The sequence below is a fragment of the Grampus griseus genome (assembly GCF_964374135.1).
Source record: "Grampus griseus genome assembly, chromosome: 7".
Taxonomy (NCBI): Eukaryota; Metazoa; Chordata; class Mammalia; order Artiodactyla; family Delphinidae; genus Grampus; species Grampus griseus.
This window is the reverse complement of record NC_139001.1, coordinates 36,596,450-36,614,577: the sequence shown is the minus strand read 5'-3', so window position 1 is coordinate 36,614,577 and position 18,128 is coordinate 36,596,450.

Sequence of the window (18,128 nt, the reverse complement as noted above, 5' to 3'; positions counted from 1 at the left end):
GTGAGCTCATTTACAAGCTGCAAAGTTCAGGCTTCTCTCTTTCTCCTAGAATGTGTCTAGGAGAGAGATGGCACCTAGATGGGAAAACGGTAGACACAGAGGATGAGAGGGAGGAGACCCAAACTGGAATCTAGAGCAAACCCAGGGCAAAGGATGGGTCATGTTTGGTGTCCCTGAGTGATTCTCACCTGCAGAGTGAGCCCTTCCTTCCTTCCTTCCTCCCTCCCTTCCTCCCTCCCTCCCTCCCTTCCTCCCTTCCTCCCTCCCTTCCTTCCTCCCTCCCTTCCTCCCTCCCTCCCTCCCTTTCTCCCTCCCTTTCTTCCTTCCTCCCTTCCTTCCTTCCTTCCTTCCTTCCTTCCTTCCTGCCTTCCTGCCTTCCTTCCTTCCAAGCTGAAGGATACTGCCTTCAGTATCTCTGACCTTGTCATTCTTACCAAAGTCACATTTCACATATTTGAACTTTTTTTTGCAGAGTTCATCCAATCAATTATACGTACCCCTCAACTTACAGCTCTGCTTGCCCATGTCTTTTACCCCTCAAATGATATTTCCCATGTGTACATACCATAGAAAATCCAATTCCATATTAAGCAGTACACATCCAGGCTGTTTTCTCTCTCACAAGGGGCCTTGTTTAAAAGCAATTGTGTGGTAGCTTTTCTAAAAGTTTAAAAAATGTGCACATCTGTGTAATAGTGCCACTACTCCTGCTACTTCTAGCAAAGCAGCCACTTTTGGGAATTTACAGGATGTAGTTTTCAGAATATGGCATCCGTTTCTCAGTGTTAAAAAGCATAAGACTGAAAAAGTAGGAACTGAAAATTCCCTATTTTAGGATCTGATGCTAAAATGCTGAGAGAGTCAATAAACACACCAGATGTTCAAATTGCTAGTTAAGTTATTTAAACAGAGTGTGGTCAAGCCCTAGAAGAAGGAATAGACTCATTCTATGAACATTTGTGCTGAGGTGTCACCATATCGAATTTGTTAATTAACCTCTTTGGCCCAGAGTCGACCTGAAGGATTGAATGTTATTCAGATAAAAATTGTGCCAGAGTTTCCTACTAAGAAGTGCATTAGAAAGTACCTAAATTTAAGACAAAGTGTATGTTGTATGAAGTGCTTTGACCTCAAAAAGATTAAGAGTGTGTGGAATTCAGAGTCTGTGCTCAAATCCTAAGTATGTGATTTACAGGGTATGTGGACAGGCAAGCAGCTTAACCCCTCTCAGTCATATATAAAAAGGGGATAACGATATTTTCTACATTATACTGTTTTCTGATAATTAAAATTTTTTTTATTGAAGTATAGTTGATTTACAATGCTGTGTTACTTTCTGTTGTACAGCAAAGTGATTCAGTTATACATGTGTATACATTCTTTTTTATATTCTTTTCCATTATGGTTTATCACAGGATATTGAATATAGTTCCCTGTGCTATACAGTAGGACTTTGTTGGTTATCCATTCTATGTATAATAGTTTGCATCTGCTAATCCCAAACTCCCAATCCTTCCCTCCCCCTCCCCCCTCCCCCTCGGCAACCACAAGTCTGTTCTCTACGTCTGTGAGTCTGTTTCTGTTTCGTAGATAAGTTCATTTGTGTCATATTTTAGATTCCACATATAAGTGATATCATATGGCTTTTGTCTTTCTCTGTCGGACTTACTGCACTTAGTATGATAATCTCTAAGTCCGTTAAAAGGAATGTTTTTAATGTACTTAGCACAGTGTAAGTTCTCAATAAAATAGCAGTAATGATGATCATGATGGTCTGTGCTTTTCTCTGTGCTGATTTAAAATCCTTTACATCACTCTGCACATAAATTCTGTGACAGGTACTTGGTGGGTCCAAGTACCTGTCACAGAATTGATCATGATCTTTCCTACCTCTGCCTTACAGAAGGAAACTCCTTCTCGTGAGCTCTTAGAGGACTAGTTCCAAGTCTTGTTTAACTTGTATGTCCCATAGACCTAACACAACGTCTTTCTTGTGTTCTGCGTGTGTTAAATAGAGGGTTGCTGAGTTGTAATCGAATCCTCATTTTTATCCTATTACTCATTCAATGACATTCAGTAAACCATACTGCTGAAAGCTGAATAAAGCATGGTTCCTGTCCTCAAAACAGTCAAAGTTGAGTGAGATATTATTTACGTAGACAGATAATTACAGAACTGGGTGAAGTGCAGTTGTTCTGCCTCCCGGAGCTGGGAAAGGTTTTATTGAAAAGGCAAAGAGCACCTGCGCCTTGAATAAGCAGGAGTTTTACACAAACTGAGTCTAGGGGAAGGTCATTCAGGATAACCAGAGTAGAGTATGTAGGCAAAGGGTAGAATCATGAAACAGTCAAAGCATATTCAGGAAATGATGAGAGTGCCATGTGGTTGGATCTTGGTACACAGAGGTTTGTGGCGAATGTCACACTTTTTGTCCTATCAACATGTCCCTAAAATTTACATGCTAAAAATCTACAAAATCCTTTGACTTGGGTGGGTGTTTGTTGCATTGTCAACTGTGGTCGTTGCAGAAGATGAGGTGGAGGGGAAAAAACACAAGCCAAGTGTCAAAGTTCTTGCTGAATGCCTCAGAGGTAAGTACGAGGTAGTGAGGGTGGGTGAATTTTAAAAGTGAGGGTTGATGTAGACAGGCTATGGAACAGTCTGGAGATAACTTTGCCATTTGTTATCCATAAAAAGCCAATTTCTGTTTCCCTTAGTTAATCCTTTTGTTGTGTGTGTGTGTGTATATGAACCTTAATTCTACTCCTAATGTGGTTGAGAAATTCAGCTCCCTGTTTGTGCTTTCCCAGAATTCTCTTATTTGCTCTTTGTATTCAAGTACAAAGTAGAATGGCTCTAATCCAATTTTGATTTGGAAGCCAAGTATGATGGGAGTGTAGATGTCACAGCAATGTGTCCAAATTTACTTTATTTTTGAAATGTCGTGAATATGTTGCTTAGAATTATTCATCACTGGTATTCATTTTCCTACATAGGAGTATTTCATGATTCTATTTCTTAATTTGTGAGTTCTAATGTAAAATGTGCTGATATATCAACTTTATTAATATATAATCCCTGGAGCTGTATACTTTAATGTATAATAATTTCTAAACTTATAATTAAAAATATATATTGCCACAGACTACATAAAACTATTACAACCATTAAATCAATACTCAAGAATATTTTAATTTCTAGAAATTCTCCATGAGAAGAGCATTTATTTCTTGTTGATAGGGACAGGGAAAATATGTTAAAGACTTACTTTTTACATTGAATTTCAAATAAATTTAGCTATGTCATAAAATATTAAATAATTTTAGAGTTGGATTTGTAACTAAAATTAAATGACCAGTAAATTTTAGACTGCTAAATTTATAGTTTTTTTTGGAATGAACATTCTGCATATTTCATGCAATATAAACTGAAGACAAACACAGATAAAACAGAATTCACTATTTTTTACTGCATGCAAGCATTTATATTGAGTCCATTTAAAATTTATTTTTTAATGTTAAATCTTCATGGCCTGACTCAACTTCAATTTTTCCACTTAGCTTATTAAACAAGTCACTTTAATTATAATTGAAAAGAATAAATAAAATGTTGCTAGGTTTGTGGAGGACTCTGGATCATGGACATATTTGATTTGATCCCAAACTCAATAAAATTATTAATTACTAAGAGGGGACCCCCAAGGACTTCCTTTTAGAATTGAAAGCCCATGAAGTTCAAATGTACTTTGTAATTGGGTATTTCCAAACTAATAGCAAATAGCAAATCTTTAATTAGTGTGCATAAAATTAAAATTTACTTACAGAGAATTAAACTGGAATTTGAAGTTCTCATAACCCAAACCAATATGAAGCTGAGAAATTCAATCTCACAGTCTCTTTTCTTTCACAATATATAATGCCATTTTTTTAACATCTTTATTGGAGTATAATTGCTTTACATTGTTGCTTTACTAACAAGTTGCTGCTGTATAACAAAGTGAATACGTATACTTATACACCCATATCCCCTCCCTCTGTGTCTCCCTCCCACCCTCCCTATCCCACCCCTCTAGATGGTCACAAAGCACCGAGCTGATCTCCCTGTGCTATGCGGCTGCTTCCCACTAGCTGTCTGTTTTACGTTTGGTAGTGTATATATGTCCATGCCACTCTCTTACTTCATCCCAGCTTACCCTTCCCCCTCCCCGTGTCCTCAAGTCCATTCTCTACGTCTGCGTCTTTATTCCTGTCCTGCCCCTAGGTTCTTCAGAACCATTTATTTTATTTTATTTTTTAGATTCCATATATATGTGTTACCATACAGTATTTGTTTTCCTGTTTCTGACTTACTTCACTCTGTATGACAGACTCTAGGTCCATCCACCTCACTACAAATAACTCCTTCAAAGAAGATATACAGATTGTCAACAAACACATGAAAGGATGCTCAACATCACTAATCATTAGAGAAATGCAAATCTAAACTACAATGACGTATCACCTCATACTGGTCAGAATGGCCATCGTCAAAAAATCTACAAACAGGGCTTCCCTGGTGGCGCAGTGGTTGAGTCCGCCTACCGATGCAGGGGACACGGGTTCGTGCCCTGGTCCGGGAAGATCCCACATGCCACAGAGCGGCTGGGCCCGTGAGCCATGGCCACTGGGGCTGTGCGTTTGGGAGAGGCCACAGCAGTGAGAGGCCTGCGTACCACAAAAAAAAAAAAAAAAAAATCTACAAACAATAAATGCTGAAAGGGTGTGGAGAAAGGGAACCCTCTTGCACTGTTGGTGGGAATGTAAATTGATACAGCCACTATGGAGAACAGTATGGAAGTTCCTTACAAAACTAAAAATAGAACTACCGTATGGCCCAGCAATCCCACTACTGGGCATGTACCATAATTCCAAAAGAGTCATGTACCACAATGTTCATTGCAACTCTATTTACAATAGCCAGGACATGGAAGCAACCTAAGTGTCTATCAACAGATGAATGGATAAAGAAGATGTGGCACGTATATACAGTGGAATATTACTCAGCCATAAAAAGAAATGAAATATATAATGCCTTTTATTTTTCATTGCTATTCCATTTAGCAGATCTTTGTAAAGCAAAGTTTGTGAAGAATCCTAAAAGCATGAAGAAAGGTCATTAAGCAAAGCTATTGAAAGAGATACCAGATTAAAAATAGGCAACCAAAGGAATATATATATAATTTATTATATATTAAATATATATTATATGAAACTACCTTTACACTAAAATGCTTTAGAGTTGATAGACCTCAGTTTAGAACCTGGGGTCCTATACATTCAAATGGGCTGAGTTTGAGGCAATAAGTAGCACTTTCGTTTACTGTGTCCTAAACTTCAGAATTCAACTTCTATTTACCCTGTGAACACGTATAGCAATTGAAAAGACGCCAGATTTCCCAAAAAAAACTCTTCGTATTGATTAAAAGTGTGTAAGCCATTGCTATCTAAAAGTGTCAGCTAAGATCAGAACAAATAGCCAACAAAATAAAACAGCTATTGTAAGGGTAGAAATGGGTTTCAGAATCAACAGTAAATAAATAAATATAATGTTGTGCTGCCTTTGTCCGTACTCCACCAAAGATACAGTTTGCAGAATTTTTATTGGCACTCTGCCATACTTATTTTCATTTATCTGCCTCAAAGCACCATTTCAAAAAGTGCAAAAGCATGTTGTTGATAAAGTAGATTGTTTATAGCTGAATTGAAAATTTCAGAACAACACATATTGTAATAAAGTGGGAGAGGGAGGTCCAGGAAGACTGCAGCTGCAGCTTTTTGAAACCTATGTCAACATCACTGCTAGAAACGGGAAGATGTGTTATTTTGCCCTACAAAATTTAATAAGCAAATCTTTATAAACTGAATTAAGTGACAAGTATTACCAAAAGCCATAAAGTCTACTGAGTGTTTATTTACTGAAACACTTTCCCAGCACATTGTTCCCATATTGCAGTCTCCTTTATAGTGTTGTGTTTGTAATGTACTCAGCTACTCAGGGGTGATATCAATGATAGTAAATCCTGGGCCGATGAGTCCCCATGTGTACCATAGTAATTTTAATACTTCTGCAGTTAAATACTGTTGGATATAAATTTCAACACCAACTTTAGTTGCTTCACTATGTTTTTTTCTTGTGGCTGTTCTTGCAAAATCACAGCCAACAGCTATGGAAATAAGAGAAATGCTTAAACAAATGGCAATTAGAAGAATGGAGATGGTACATCTCCTTTCTTTAATAGGGTTAAATATCATAGTTGATTTAATTTATGTACTCCATCCAATAAGTGACTATTATGAAACATTTCAGAAAAATATATTTTATGAAAGCAATAACCTTTCTGAACTGGGTTCCCCAGATCACTAGGATTCCTTAAGATGTTACTTGGTATTCTTGGGGGAAAAATGTATTCTGTGGTCAAATGTATTCAATAAGAAGTGAAGGGTTAAACAAAGTTAGATTTCTTAGACTTTTTGGTCTTTTATGTGCAATGTTAGTCTCCAAGAAGATGTGCTATTTCCCAACGTATTTGGCCATTAAAAAAAAAAAAAAGTTAACAAAACCTATTGAGCACCTGTGGAACCAGGTGCTTGAGCACCTTGAGCACCACGTGTTCTGTTATAACCAGCAGGAAATGCTGGGTCAGCCTTCTATTACATTTAATACACTGGGATTTAAGCAAACCTTTTACATTTAAATTCTGAGCATTTAGGAGGATCAGTGCCTAGCATAAGATATTTTGTAAAACTTTACTAAACATTTGTTGAATAAATTAATGAAACCTTGAATAAAGGCTATCTTGCTAATTAATGAGAGCCTGACAAGCTAACCGGTGGTGTCATTCTTTTGATGAATCCAATGACTTTGTATCAATTTTAAGGATTATGTTGAATTATCTTGCCTCAGTTGTCTTTTAGAAATCTGATTCTTTTACATTTGTGCATGATCTACCGTTTTTCCCCCTACTCTAGGACCTTTTAGAATTTCTTTCGAGTTTTTTTAGAAATTACTCTTAGAATTATGTCTTAGCTCTTAGAATATCTTTCTCTTTGATGTTCTTCAATTTTACTACAATATGTCTTTACCAATCTATGATCCCTTGTCTTCTGAAGTTTTTCTATTATGTTTTATGTGATGTTTCCATTATTTATTCAAATATTTTTATCCCTTTCGATTGTTATTTTCTTCTCTGTGTTCTATTATCCATTTGTTGACAATTTTACTTCTATCCTCCATATCATTTAGGTTTATTTAAAAAGTTTTGTTCTCTTTATTTCTAGCAATTTCAACCTGATTTTTCAAGACAATAATTTATACTTAGACTATAGCCATCCTGATTAGACTTGCCAGACAAAATATAGAACAGTCTGTTAAATTTGAATGTCAGGTAAACTTTGACCACTTTTTTTAGTGTAAATTGTCCAAAGTGGTATAAGTGGTAAAGTGGGACATAATTAAAAATTTTTTTCATTCATCTGAAATTCAAATTTAACTGGAAATCCTTTATTTTTATTTGCTAAATCTGTTTCCTCTGTTTCTATAACCTAAACACCAGTTTCTCTTTTTTTTGCTTCCATGATCAGTAAAATTAGGTCCAGAACTCCCATTTCTCAGTGTCAGTAATATTACATGTCAATGAATGAATGGATATAAATCATTAATATGGACTTTTTGGGAAAAATTTATCAAGATTTCTGATATGTTGAAAAGAGAATAGACAGGATCTTGGGTCAATTAAGCATTATACTATTCAGAAAAACAATGGGCTGATTTTCAGGGTTTTCAAGAATGCTGTCTGAATTATATAGGAAATTATATAGAAAAATGCCAACTGCTATGACAACGGAATCTCCAAATGTATAATGTCTTAAAAACAATAGAATTTTATTTCTTGGCAACATGACAATCCTGAGTGGATAAAATGTCAAGCATTTTAGACAGCTAAATAGTTGGCTTTTTTTCCCCACACCTATAGTTCGCAGCCACCATGATTGCCTCCATCCTGGTCAGCCAGAAAAGGGAATAAAGCCTGGAAGAGCATACATGAAAGTTTCTAAAGGATGAAGCCTGAAAGTGATACATATCATGTCTGCTCATACTCCGTTAGTTGGAATTCAATCACATAGCTGTGTCTAAGTTCAAGTGTGTCTGTAAAATGTAATTCAGCTCTCCCCAGGAAGAAGGGAGTAGATCGATTTTAGTGAGTAGCTAATATTTGCGGTCATACACGCACTGCTTAAAGTGACACATGGCTATGCAAAAGAAGTATGGAATCGACTGCATGGATGATACTGGAGAATATTTTATTTTCCAGGAATTCATAACAATTGGATTTTTTGCTTCATCTGTAATTATTTACAGATATGATTAAATAGCACAGGTGTCTCAAGGAGGAAAATAAAATAAAATAAAAAATTTGACATTACACTGACATTTCCCAAGACTCAAGGAGTGAACAGCTTATATTCTCTACTCTAATACTTAACAGATTAATTATTAAGATGGATCTCCAAGGTGGTTTGGGAAAAACAAGGTGGTTTTATGTGGAATATGGGTAAACCATTAAACAAAGCAGAGTGAGGAAATCTGCCAACGTATGTGAGTACCTCTTTAGCAGATGAATCAGAAATTTCTGTTTGCAGAGCTGTCAACATACCCCCCTCCTAAATACTAATTGCTTAACAAACAAGATATTAAGATCTTTAAAATAAGTGTTTCTTTGTCTTTTCTGTTTCTTTTCTATTTATAAACATAGGATGGAAATCTCTACATGCAAAATATTTAGAGTTAGATGTTGTTGTAGGTAATTAGTGAAAAAGACTGTATGTTTTCTCATCCACCTGCTGGTAGAAGCAGATGGTAGCTTATTTCTGCCCATGTGACCTACAGATTCTTCAGGTTTACCAAAATACTATGACTATGGTAATAGCATTGTTCCCTTCCCAGGTATGATTAGGATTCTGGTGTATATAAACTGTCTAATTTCCTTCCTTGCCTCACCAACATTAGGAAATACAGAAGGATAGAGTATGGGTCTTGCCACCTGAAAAACAGTTTTTAAATGATGCTTTCAAAAGCATAACTTTCCCCCACAACAACAGTTACAATTTTTGATGGAAAGGATGCTATTATTTTCAATCTTACAATGAGAGAGAATCTTTTGGAGTTTATATCTTGTTTGATTTTAGCAAAAAAACAAACAAAAAAAAAGATGCAGTACCCTAGGTATAAGGGGATTGTCAGCCCCCAGCCATTATGACCCATCTCCAAGCTCTGTTGCATGACTGGAATTTAGCTCTTCATTCTTTTATAAGAAACCGGTGTATACATTATAATTTTATTAGCATATTAGAGAAAACAAGGTATATTTATTCAGCATATTTGATTTGAATAACAAAACAAAATTAAAATAGAATTAATTTTTACTTCTTTCTTTTTATTATCCTTACCTAGTTCTAAAAATGTTCACTAAAAAAAGATGAAATGAAAAGTACAAAGGACATTTTATGCAGCATCTGCTTAATCTTAGAACTAAAATGTGTTAAGGAAACTAATAGGATAAAAAGAATTCATGAAAAGATGCTAGTCTGTGGTTGTAGACCCTTCTCTTTGGCCAAACCATTAGAGTAGAAGATACGACAATTTGAAGCCTGTTACAGCTCAGATAATTTGCCAAGTCATTATTAGGACAGCTTATCTTTTCTTAGAAGACTAATCCAGAAGGCTTGTCTTGTTAACCTCAGCATCAGTTAATGTTAACTTGTTTTAAACTTTGCCACAACTCTTGAGTGAGGTCTTCTAAAGACTTCATTTATATGTGGCAGGCAGGACTTGAAATGTTTTTTCCTAAGTTCTTCCTGATGTCTAGAAATGTGGTTATTCCAAAATTAGACTTTTTATACATTTTTAACAAACTTCAATTTTTTGTAATGCATTTATGAACAAGGCTTTTGGTTCCCTTTCTTCCGTCAAATTAAGGGCTACATAATCAGCCAAGAAGTTGAATAAATCAAGAAATTCTGGTCAGGTGTATTGAAAACTCAAGAATGGCTCTTACAGGGCCAGTGCTATCCTCTGCTTAAGACCCTGGACACATCCATTCATCATTGTGTATCTGGATTTCCTCTTGGAATGGAAATACCCAATATCTTTTTTGTAAGGGCAATTTTGTAAGCTCAAATAATGTAAAATATTTTGGGAAAAAATAATGTGGAAAAAACCCAAAGTATTGTTATTATAATTAAGAGGCAGTTCAGTTAAGTGTATACTAAATGGTTTGAGACTTCAAAAACCTCACACTGAAAGGGGGCTCCTGGGACCAGCCACAGAGGCATCACCTGGGAGCTTGCTAGAAACTCAGAATTGGGGCTCCACCCCAGACTTAATTGGATTTTCATTTTAGCAAGATTCACAGGATATTAATATGCACCTTAAACTTTAAGAACCACTGAAAAGCAACTCTGAGAAGTGTGTATGATGATTTCAATTCTACAGAAAAGGAATCTAGGCTCAGAGAGACAAAATTGTACAACTTGAGAAGCTCAGGTCTGTTTGAAGCTCACGTTCACACATTTCTACCACACTTTCTTGCTTTCAGTGCACTGTAGCCAGTTTTTAAAGACAAGTGCAAAATCGTTGTCTATTTTTTTTTTTTTTACTATTTTTACTAGCTTTTGACTTATTCTGGCAATATTCTTCAAAAGGACATGCACTTACACAAATTCTGATGACAGTGAAACCACGCATTGCTGAAGGAGACCACGTTTGGTGGGAAGATCAATAGCATGGATTTTTGTGGCTTTGCACAGTTCTATTTTTGAGTGCTTGGAGGATCTTATTTATTAGAGTGTGTTTGCAGAAACTGTCAGTAAACATCTTTTCTTTGTTAATATTTAACCCACCAAGTCTTTCAAGCTTCCATCTTTTCCAGTCTCACAGTCCCACATGCTTTTTAATCCACTAATAGCACCAAATTGTCTCCATGGTGCAATAAAAGTCTTCTATTTTATGACTTCCTTGAATTACTACCCTAACTTATAATTTGCCAGATTTGTTTTTGCCTTCAAATCCCTTACTTCATTGTAGCCACTTGAAAAATATTACACCCTATGCGTTTTCCTCCCCAAACTCTAATGCTTATTTTTAATATACTAATAGTTCTTGCCCAGAATAATTTAGTCTTGCTGACATTCAGAATGTTTTATTCACCATTCAAAAGGACTTTTAGAAAGTTTTTCTATAAAATACTAGGAAATATTTGAAGTAGTTCTAATGATTGTTGAAATCTAGTAAACTTGAATTATGTTACACAATTGATAAAAATCCCACAAACAGTTTAGGGAAACTACAAAAAAAAAAAATAGATCGGCTATTTAGATGCTTTCTAAACTTGCTTTTTAATGCTGAAGTATTTAGCATGGGCTAAATGGGCTGAGTTTCCATAAGTCAAGAGAGCTTCTTTTTTGAGTGGCAGTCATAAATACCTTGATCTTATCTGAAACAAGTGAAAGAGTGTGATTTGAGTTGAAGATAATTTTATTTTCATCGTATTTATTTAAGAGTCAGAAGGTGGGGAAGGGTTTAGTTTACAGCTTCCTTCCTAAGGAAGGGGAGATAAACTAGCGAATATGAAAAGTATCTAATCATCAGTGCTTTTTCTTTTATCATAACTCCAAGGATTGACACTAGTTGCATGTGCATGGGTCAATGTCTAGGAGGCCTTGGTCTCTAAATTAGAATCCGCCTAATACTTGTTCAACTCCCTTGTCTTGCATTGTCAACAATGCAGACTCTCCTAGATGAAGTATCAATAGAATAGCTGGTCACATTCTAAGCAGGTAGTGAGTTAGTTTCAAGCTGTGTATCTCTCAGCCTGGAACTTTTGCCCAGGATGCCAGGGAACTTTGGCAAGTTGTACACAGCTGAACCAAACACAATGCTCTCTGCAGTTCTAACTCAGAAATTTCAGAACATGTAAGGCAGTGAATAGATAGGGCAGGGTCAATTACTCTTCACCACATATATAGCAGCTGAATTAGGCTATTGAACTAACAACGTGCAGATTGAATTACTGGGGAAAATGTGTTTGTGGGCTCATAGCTGGATAGACTAATCAGGAAATACAGAGGAAAGCTGTATTTTTTCTAAACCATTTTACTTCTGAAATAGTCAAGAGGGACATGAGACATTGATTTGGGAAATTCATTCCGGTTAACTGGCCACTGATATAATCTCAATAGAAACTTCTTTTATTTTACAGTTGATTTTACTAAATTAAGTACTGATCATGCAGCTTATATAGTTCCTTATATGTAGCAAGCCCTCAGGAAATATGAACTATTTTATTGCAAATAATAGTAACAGTAATCATGTTAGTACCATCACAGGATTTGTCAACATAATATTTATCCTAATTATTAAGGAAAATATTGCCATCATCTAATTTTCTATCTCTTATGAATAATGAAACAAAACTCTTGGTTGGAAAATACAGTGCATTTGTAATGGAAAAGGTTGTAATGCATGAAGGTTTTACTGTTATATTGTAACATGTGAGATTTCTCTAGCTTACTTATTTGAATTTAGCCTTGTAATATTTATTCTTTCCAGAAAAATACAAGTGTAAAATGAAACCTAAACTTTTGTTTTCAAGGTATGTTATTAGATTGTATCAGAACAACCTTCCCACTGAAGACTATAGAAAATCTCTTTGAAGGAGGCATCAAGACTTGAGGGACAATGGACCTAGAGATTATCATACTAAGTGAAGTAAGTCAGGCAGAAAGGACAAATATCATATGCTATTGCTTATATGTGGAATCTAAAATATGATACAAATGAACTTATTTACATAACAGAAATAGACTCACAGACATAGAGAACAAACTTACGGCTACTAAAGGGGAAAGTTGGGGAGAGGGATAAATTAGGAGTTTGGGATTAACAGATATACACTACTATATATAAAATAGATAACCAACAAGGACCTACTGTATAGCACAAGGAACTATATTCAATATCTTCTAATAATCTATAATGGAAAAGAAACTGAAAAAAATATATAGATACATATAAAAATACATATACATACATATATATATATATCTCCCAGATTGAATTAAAGTAATCTGTCTGCCAGAAGCAAAAGTCAGTCCCCTTGGAGATAGATCATATCACCCAGACTCTTAAATAATCTCTATGATTTTTTTTTTTCTTTTTTTGCGGTACGCGGGCCTCTCACTGTTGTGGCCTCTCCCGTTGCGGAGCACAGGCTCCGGACGCGCAGGCTCAGCGGCCATGGCTCACGGGCCCAGTCGCTCCGCGGCATGTGGGATCTTCCCAGACTGGGGCATGAACCCGTGTCCCCTGCATCGGCAGGCGGACTCTCAACCACTGCGCCACCAGGGAAGCCCCCCTCTCTATGATTTTCGATACAAAATATCCTGTAGTCAAGAAAAAGAAAAAAAAGCATACCAAGAGGCAAGATTAAATGACTAGACACTAAAAGAAATATGGATAATAAAAATATTCTAGTAGAAATCCAGTTAGTGGAGTTACTAAACATGTATGTTAAAATAACTATAATTAAAATATTAAAAACAATTAGTATCAATGTAAAATTTTTCTCCAACAGTTTTATTATAAAAAGGAGAAAATGGATATTCCAGGTCCAAACCATAAAATAATTAAAATTAGGAACCCTATAGATGCCTTTAATAGTGGATCAGGTAAGCTAAAGGAATGATTAGTGTGATAGAAAATGGGCCAGTAAGAAATATTCAGATTGAAGCATGGGGAGAAAAATATGTTCATTTCAGGAAGCACAGAAGAGACATATGTGACATCATATAAAAAGCATAGCATATGTGTAACTGGAGTCCCAGAAGTAGAACAGGAAGGGAAGGAGGAAGAAACACTATTTGGAGAGATAATAACTAAGATAACAAATATAAAGCCGCACATTTAACTAGTCCTATGAATCCAAGCAGTATTAAGACAATACGATCTACATCTGAAATAACATAATAAAATTGCTGAAAACCAGAAATGTAGAGGAAAAGGCAAAATGGAGAGAAGACCAGAATTTTATGTAATAAAACCCTGGCAGTAAGTTTCCTTCTTTTTTTTTTTTTTTTTTTTTTTTTCTGATATCCCCAGGTCTGTACTTGAGGCAGCTTAAAACTCATATATGGGCACCAGAGACATCATCAGGAAAAGTGCTGTAGTTCTGGCTCAAGATGCAAAAAAGGAGAATTCCAAAACTTAGAGTAGAAAAAATATTCCTGTTTTATTTTTGTTTCCTTTATTCCATTCTCTTGTGTCCCAGACTCTGGGAAATCATGCAGCTGTGATGGTGGCAGGAGTGACAGTGGCAACAGAAGGGGCCCACAGGTACCTAAAACTCTCTAACAGAAGAGGTGTGGTCCCAGGAAGGTGGGAAGATCCAGCGGAACTGAATACATATGGACAATTTGAATTCAATTTCTAGTTGCTTGGAGGCTGCCCCTAACTAGTGCTTGAACAGAGATAATGACTCCAAAACCTCAATGAGATTGTTCTGGAGGTACAGATGACCTACTCAAAGAGCATCGATGGTTCCTCCATGAGGAAAAAGATGAGTTGCTTAAATATTTCTTGAGCCTTGACTGTGTGTGAGATGTTTCATTAGAGTTGTGGAATCAAGGTTTTAAAAGACATGGTCTTGACCCTGAAGAGTTTCCAGTCTAGTGATAACAATGAATACGTAAAGATAACTGCAATGTAGCAGGATTAATACGATAGTAGAGGTATGGATACACCTGCTCTGGACACACCACGGGCAGGTTGGAAATACCTCCAAGACATCTTTTAGAGACCTCTGTATTGAGATGTCTTGCTAACTCTTATCCCACGCCTCCCAACAGAATTTTAAAAACCTTAAAAACTTAATCCTCTTAACGCTATACCCTCCTCCTTCATTGAGACTACATTGCCTCAGTAGCAATAAAAAAACCGAAAAAAAATTTCTTAAGTAATCTGCAAAGTAAAGAGCAGTAGAAAGTTTTGCAGAGACAATTGTGTCACTAAAGTCTGAGAAAGGTGTTATTCTTGAGATTATAAAGACAAAAGAGGAAGAGAGACAAGATATATATAACAATTCTGGTAAAACATTTGATGCAACATTTATCAAAACGTGAATGAATTAAGATGAATTTTTAGTTGATCAGTCAGCTTTAGAAATTTTAAACCTCATCTTCCACCCTCCAAAATAAATAAATAATGAACAACAGGCAGTGGCAGATGAAGAAGGAATGTGCAAAATTCCATTGGGCTTGGCATTTAGTTCTATTTTTTTTACATTGATTTTGGAAATTAAAATTTCTAGATAAAATCCAATAGAATCTATTGACAATTGTTAGAATTAACAAGAGTTCTGCAACACTATTGTAAATGCTTTTAATTTGTAAAATTGATTGCATTCTTCTACACCAGAAGCCAAAGTTAGTCAATGCAATTTCAAAACGTATATAATATTATAATTTTTAAAACCATAAGATCCTATGAATCACTTTTAGGAAAAAAATATAAAATTTTATTAAGAGACTTTAATAAGCAAAAAAAATTGAGAGCTATACCATAATCAAAGGTTAATGCTCTCTCAAGTTAATCTATAAATTCAATGCAACTTTAAGTTCTAATTCTAATTCTAAACTCTATATGGAAGAGCAAGCAAGAAATGTAAAAATATTACTGGAAAGAAGAACAAGGTAATAACTTATTAGCTATCAATACTTATTTTGAAGCTGCAGTAATTCAGACAGTAAGGCGTTTGCATGAGGATAGACAAGTAGAATAGAGAAAGGCGCACACATGTGGAAACTTGATATAAGGCAAAGATGGCATTACAGATCAATGGGAAACTATGAACTCCTTGCTAAATGGTCCTGGAACAATTAGTTATCCATGTGGTAAAAATGTGATTGAACCCCTGTATCACATTATGTACAAAAATAAATCCCAGCTGGATTAAAGACCTAAATGTGAAAAGCAAATTCTAAATTTTGAAAAAAAAAATATTTGTATCCATAAGGCAGTATTTCTTAAACACACACACAAAACTCAAGGATAAATTAGCCCATTGTTAAATTTGAATACATTAAGATTAAAAAATTTTTGTGCTCTTAAAGAAAATATTTTAAAAAATTAAAAATGAGTCACAAACCGAGGAGAGATATCTTAACAATATATATCACAGGTAAAGGTATCCTAGAAATAACTTTGTTAAAGAGAAGAAAGGAAAGAAGGAGGGAAGAAAGGGGATAAGGAAGAAAGGAACAAATGAAAATCAAATAAAAGATTGATCACAGGATATGAACTTGCACAGAGGAAACCATAGTAAACAATAAAAATATGAAAATATTCTTGCTCTCATTAGAATAAAAATATATATAATTAATCCTACAGTAAGAAAATTCTTCCCTCTTTATCAGATTCATTCATGAATGACAATACCAGGTATAGGTAAAGATGAGGAGCAAAGAACCTTATATTCTGATTTGGGAATTGAAAATTCACTTTGGAGAGAAATTTGGCAATAGCTTGTCGAGATGCATACACCCTAAACCAAGCAACTCTACTCTTACAATACAGTCTAGAAAAATTCTTCCCTATGCAAAAGGAGAAATGTACAATCATGTACAAAGCAGCAGTGTCCTTAATAGCAAATTGTTAGAAATAATCTAAATGCCAGTTAAAAGAATAGATAAATAAATTTTGATAAAATCATGCAGAAGCTTATAAAGTAGTAAAAAATGAATAAGCTAAAGCCATTCCTATCAACATGGATATATCTTACAAATAATGAATCTCACAATCTCAGCAAATAACGTTGAGGAATAATAAAAAACAAGTTACAGAATACATTATGATGTCATTTATTTAGGTTTAAAAGCATACAAAACAAAATTGTACATTGCTGAAGGATACAAGCAAATGTATAAATGGTAAATAAATCCATGGACTGATAAGCAACAAATAATAGTTACATCCAAGAAGAAAGGTCAGGAGTTGAGATCTGAGATGGTACATGGGGACTTTACCTATATTAGTCATGTTTTATTTATTATGCTGGACAGCTAGTAGATGGATATGTAAGTATTCATTGTACTGAAAGTTGCTGGGCCTCTAATAAGTGAATACTATACTAATAAGTGTAGTTGCAAACTGAAGAAGGTTATGTTACAGAAGACAACTATTTGGAAATATATATCTGGCCAACAATATGTGTGTGTGTGAGTGTGTGTAGACACACATAAGCAGAAAGAGAAAGAGAGAAATGTAAATTTGGAAGAAGTTGATAACATCTGGAGAGCAAATAAAAATAAACAGGAAAGAGTTCTGAATTTTATCGAACATTTTTCAGTTACCAAATACTATGATTTGAGTTTCCAGGAAGGACATATGGCAAAGAATTAGATTCATCTCTCGTGAAGAATGATTGTGTGACGTTCACTGATGTTCCCTGGGAAGATGATGTGATGTCTCAAACATAACTTCTGTGAGAGTGGTTACAGTGGTTAACTTGTTTAGCTGTTTCCTTAGTGTTTGACAATTAGTAAGCTTACAGTGAAAACGTGCTAAATTAATAAACTTCTCTTTCTATACCGCAGTATATTCACAAATCCACTCAATTCTGCTCATTATAACAAGTCACATTTCATAATAAATTGGGAGGTGTGATGGTGGGGATGGGATCTTGATTTTTCTTTTCAGGGATCCATTCCAGAACTGTTTTCAAGATCTGCCTTTGGTGTCTCAATCTAACTTAACTGCCAGTTGGTACTCCAAATGTTCTAAACCAGTATTCTCAAGTGCTAGGGAGCATCAGAATCACCCAGAGGGCTTGTTAAAACCCACATTGCAAGGCCCTACCCTCAACGTTTATCATTCAGTGAGACTGAAATGAAGACTGAGAAATTTGCCTTTCTAGCGAGTTCCCAGGTGATACTGATGCTGCCGGCCCTAGAACTATCTCTACTTCAAGAATCATTGTTCTAGATATTCTAGTACTTACATACACTTTTCATAATTGTGTAAAAGGTTAAAAATAATAG